The following is a 6,000-nucleotide window of genomic DNA, read 5'->3' on the forward strand; positions in this document are numbered from 1 at the left end:
GGGAATTTAGAGGCAACCAAGGGGGTGGGTTTTCATCAAGGAGAAACAAACAGAAGTGTCACACAGTACCCTGCCCAGTCATGAAACTGGTTTTCAAAGCATCTCTGATGCGCAGCGCTTCCTGCTATGCTCTTCTAACCGCCCCGGTGTCTGGCTGCAAGTATTCAGCGACCAGTCGATTTGCCTCAACCTCCCACCCTGCCATAAACATCTTCCCCTTACTCTCACAGATATTGTGGAGCACACAGCAAGCAGCAATAACAATGGGAATATTGGTTTCGCTGAGGTCTGAATGAGTCAGTAAACTGCACCAGCGACCCTTTAAATGTCCAAATGCACATTCTACCACCATTCTGCACTTGCTCAGCCTATAGTTGAACAGCTCCTTACTACTGTCCAGGGTGCCTGTTCATGAGCCAGGGCTTTAAGGGGTAGGCTGGGTCCCCAGGGATAACTATAGGCATTTCAACATCCCCAACAGTTATTTTCTAGTCTGGAAATAAAGTCCCTTCCTGCAGCCATTTAAACAGACCAGAATTCCTGAAGACGCGAGTGTCATGAACCTTTCCCGGCCATCCCACGTTGATGTTGGTGAAACGTCCCTTGTGATCCACCAGTTCTTGCAGCACCATTGAAAAGTACCCCTTGTGGTTTATGTACTGGCTGCCCTAGTGCTCCGGTCCCCAGATTGGGATATGCATTCCGTCTGTCGCCCCACCACAGTTAGGGAATCCCATTTCAGCAAAGCCATCTAGTATGACCTGCACATTTTCCAGAGTCACTACATTTGATAGCAGCAGCTCAATGATTGCGTTGGCTACTTGCATCACAGCAACCCCCACAGTAGATTTGTCCACTCCAGATTGATAACCGACTGACCGGTAGCTGTCTGGCATTGCAAGCTTCCACAGGGCTATTGCCACTCGCTTGTGAACTGTGAGGGCCGCTCTCATCTTGGTATTCTTGCGCTTCAGGGCAGGGGAAAGCAAGTCACAAAGTTCCATGAAAGTGGCCTTAGGCATGCGAAAGTTTCGGAACCACTGGGAATCATCCCAAACCTGCAACACTATGCGGTCCCACCAGTCTGTGCTTGTTTCCCGGGCCCAGAATCGGCATTCCACAGCATGAGCCTGCCCCAGTAACACCATGATTGCCAAATTGCCGGGGACCGTGGTTTTAGAGAAATCTGTGTTCATGTCCTCATCACCGCGCTGCCGTCGCCTCCTCGCCTGGTTTTTCAGGTGCTGGTTTTGTATAACTGCACGATAAAGTGCGAGGTGTTTACAATGGTCATAACTGCTGCGGTGAGCTGAACGGACTCCATGCTTGCCGTGCTATGGCATCTGCTCGGGCAATCCAGGGAAAAGGGCACGAAATGATTGTCTGCCGTTGTTTTCACGGAGGGAGGGAGGGTTAACTGATGACATTTACCCATAACCACCTGCGACACATTTTTGACCCCATCAGGCATTGGGAGCTCAGCCCAGAATTCCAATGGGCAGCGGGGACTGTGGGATAGCTACCCACAGTGCACCGCTCGGAATGTCAACGCTTGCCATGGTACTGTGGATGCACACTGCCGAATTAATGTGCTTAGGGTGGATGCATGCACTCGACTTTATACAATCTGTTCCCAAAAATCGACTTCTGTAAAATTGGAGTACTTTTGTAGTGTAGGCATGGCCCTTGAGACTATCACTATAAGGCAGGTTTTCTAATCCTTTAGTCATTCTCGTGGCTCTTCTCTGAACCCTCTCCAGTTTATCAACTTCCTTCTTGAATTGAGGCACCAGAACTGACCACGGGATTCCAGCAGTGGTCACATCAGTGCCAATTAAATAGGTAAAATAACATCTGTACCCCTGCTCGATTCCTCTGTTTATTCATCCAAGGATCACATTAGCTCTTTTGGCCACAGCATTACACTGGGAGCTCATGTTCAGCTCATTGTCCACCACGACCCCCAAATCTTTTTCAGAGTCACTGCTTCCCAGGATAGTCTCCCAACCTGTAGGTATGGCTAACATTCTTTGTTCCTAGATATATACTTTTACATTTAGCTGTATTAAAATGCATATTGTTTGCTAGTGCCTCATTTACCAAGCAATCCAGATTAATCTGAATCAGTGACCTGTCCTCTTCATTATTTACCTACCCTCTATTTTTGTGTCATATGCAAACTTTATCAATGATGATTTTATATTGTTTTCCAGGTGATTGATAAAGATATTAAGTAGTGTAGGGCCACGAACCGATCTCTGCAGGGTTCCACTGGAAATAGACCCACTCGATTACGATTCCACATTTTCAGTTACATTTTGAGACCTATCAGTTAGCCAGTTTTTAATCCATTTAATGTGTGCCCTGTTAATTTTATATTATTCTAGTTTTTTAATCAAAATGTTGTGCGGTACCAAGTCAAATGCCTTACTGAATTTTAAGTATATTACATCAGCACCATTACCTTTATCAAACAAACTGGTAATCTCATTAAAAAAAGATACCAAGTAAGTTTGACAGGATCTATTTTCCATATGCCCATGTTGATTTGCATTAATCACATCACCCTCCTGTATTTCTTTATTAATCGAGTCCCATATCAGCCACTCCATTATCTTGCATAGGATCAGTGTCAGCCTGATTACTAGAGTCATCCCAATGCTCCAAGACTTATTGAAAATAAACATTAATTGTCCAGTGATTCAGAGTAGCAGCCCTGTTAGTCTGTATTCACAAAAAGAAGAGGAGGACTTGTGGCACCTTAGAGACTAACAAATTTATTTGAGCATAAGCTTCAAGTGAGCTGTAGCTCATGAAAGCTTATGCTCAAATAAATTTGTTAGTCTCTAAGGTACCACAAGTACTCCTTTTCTTTTTATTAATTGTCCAGTGACCTCCTTGGCCAGCTTTTTAAAAACCGTTGAATGCAAATTATCTGGACCTGCTGATTTAAAAATATCTAACTTTAGTAGCTTGTATTTAGTATGCTTCAGAGATACTAGTGGAATGGAAAGAGTGTTATCACCATATGAGACTATATCATCTGCTTTTTCCCCAAATGCAGAACAGAAGTATTTATTGAACCCTTCTGTCTTTTCTGCATTATTATTTATAATTCTACAATTCCCATCTAGTAATGTACCAGTGCTGTTGTCAGGGTTCTTTTTGTTCCTAATATATTTTTTAAAAACTCCTCCTTATTGTCCTTAATAATAATTAAATTATTATTAAATAAATAAATAAACTAAATAATGAAGAGGACAGGTCACTGATTCAGATTAATCTGGATTGCTTGGTAAATGAGGCACCAGCAAACAATATGCATTTTAATACAGCTAAATGTAAAAGTATATATCTGCTGCCAATGATTTCTCCTTGTGTCCCTTGGCTTCCCTTATCAATTTTCTACAGTTCTTAACTTTTAATTTATATTCATTACTATCAACTTCCCCTTCCTTCCATTTGTTATATATTATTTTTATTATTGTTTTTTGCCATCTGCCTTCATTTTATCTCTACACCACATCAATTTTTTAACCAGCACAGCCTTCTTCCTTGATTGTGGGATTGTGCCTACTTTGGGCATCTAATAAGGTGTTCTTAAATGATTGTCAAGACCTAGATAGACTATACAGTCTTAGGACACCCAACAGGGTCATGCAGACATGTAGAATGGCTCAGGCAGAGAAAAGAAAATGGCTGTGCTCTAGATTTAATAGAGGTGTGTTCAATGGGGTTACTCTGGTAGATCATTCATGGCCACTAGTGGTGAGGGCTCTGCACTGGAGCAGGAGAAAACCCTTGTGATCAAGGGCAAAGTTCCTGTGACCCTTGCTGGGTCTCATTACAGAGTAATACATCCAGTTTGTCAACAGCCCTGGTGGCCAAGTTAAAGAGAAAGGACACTTCTGTGGTTCAGGCGCTGGCCTGTGTTACAGGAGATCTGGCTTCAAAACCTGGCTCTGCCACAGACTCCCTGTGAGACCTGGGGCAAATCACTTAACCTACCTGATGCCTCAGTTCCCCCATCTGTGAAAGAGTACGATGCTGGGCTGAGAGTCTGGACTCCTGCGTTCTGTTCCCAGGCGTGGCCTTGGGCAAGTCTCTTCTCCTTTCTGGGTGTCTATTTCTCTTCCCACCCTTTGGCCAATCAGACTCTGAGCCCTTTGGGACAGGAACTGTGTCTGTGCAGGGCCCTGATCTCAGCTGTACCTGCATGTTATTATAATATTAATAATAATTAGCTGCCATTTCACTTGAAATGCTGATGGCCCAAAAGGATTTTGCACCTGAGGTCCTGGTTTGTAATGAAACCTGAAATTCCTGGCGAAGGTTTGGCAAGAAATCAGCCCCATTCGGCAGAGCCATCCATACTGCCCGGCATTTCCACGCCAGTCACCAACAGCAAGTTCCACCTGCCACCTTGGCAGATCTCCCAGCCTAGGGTTGCAGTTTCTATGAATGAGGCCATGTCCTTTCCTCCCGTAAGCACCTTTTAAATAATACCCAAAGCCCTCACTCCGGCAATTCCCAGAGATATCAGGAGGAAATGCCGGGGTGAAAGTTCAACTACCCACTGGTTATAAATGAACTGCTGCCAGAAATCAATACAGCATCAGGAGAACAGCTGACGCCGACACAGCTCCCTGGGGCTGGCAGAGAGATGCTGGCTGATTTCAAAACTTCCTGGGTTTGGGGCAAGGTTGAGGAGGAGATGGGCTCTGCCAGAGCAATTCCACCTTCTCCTTCCTCTGATTGCTGGTGGGTGGACAATAGCTCCTAGGCCAGATGGGGTTCTAGGGGTGAGGAGTTGGGTGCAAAAAGGCCATCGTCAAGCAATGAGGGAAAGAAAATCTGTTTCACATGCCCTGGTGTCCGATTGCCAGCCTGGGAGCCTTAGGGCCTGTGTTTACCCCAGGCCCCCAACAGTGGTCCAGCAAGTTCCTTCCCTGTTCCTACCCAGCCCGATGTGTGCCGGACACCCCACACACACTAGGACAGAGAGGAGGGTTCACACCCCATGACCTAGTCTGTGTCCCTGGCTTCTCTGCTGAGGCTGACAAGCGAGGGACAGGAAGGGTCCAAGCTGGCCAATTTGTGTCACACAGACCCCTCGGCAGCCATGACGGTCGAGTCTGACCTGGGCAGAGGCATAGGCCTTGTGTGCTGGAGCCATCCAGTCCCTCCCCAGGTAAAAACAACCTTTGAGGGGCCTGATCCTTCTTCCCCTCTGGACTGGGGTGGAGCTAACGGTTTGCTCCCTTTCGCTGGGGTTTTCCCCCTCCCTGGTGCAAAGGGGTGCACAGGGCTGTGTCAGCATTAGAGCTGCCTGTGTAATGTTTGCAGCCAGTTTGTTTAATAGAAGCAGGGGCTGGCTCATGCTAACGTCCCTTTTCTTGTTCAAGGCAGTGTGGTGCAGTGGCTAGGCACTAGGACTCCCGGGGTCACTTCCTGGCACATAGTGAAATGTCAATCAAGTCACACCATCTGTGCCTTGCTTTCCTTGTCTGTAAAATGGGACTAATGACACTGATCCTTCTGGGATGAGAAGAGGCAACTAAGTGCTGAGTGGCTGGAGCACTAGACTGTCACTCAGGAGTCATGGGTTCTAGGCCTGGTTCTGCCACCAGCCCAGTGGGTGACCATAGGTAAATCACTTTGTTGCTCCATCCCTCAGTTTCCCCACCTGAATAATGGGACAAATGAATCATGATACTGATCTCCTTTGTGAAGTGTTTTGAGATCTACAGATGTAAAGTGCTATATAAGAGTTAGGAGGTATTATTGCAATGTCAATTTTATTTGCATACATAGTGCCACCAAATTCCGTTTCCAGGAATATTTCCCAAGAGCCAATCCCCAGGCCCTGAGACCCAGAGACAGAATTTGCTTGGGGAAGTCACTTTGAAAGATGAGGTCATTTAATTGGGGACAGGACACAAAGTCATGTGACTGAGGCAGTCACTCACAAGGGTCGGAAGGTGGGTTTCCAACATGGAG

Source organism: Natator depressus, chromosome 20 (assembly GCF_965152275.1).
Source record: "Natator depressus isolate rNatDep1 chromosome 20, rNatDep2.hap1, whole genome shotgun sequence".
Taxonomy (NCBI): domain Eukaryota; kingdom Metazoa; phylum Chordata; order Testudines; family Cheloniidae; genus Natator; species Natator depressus.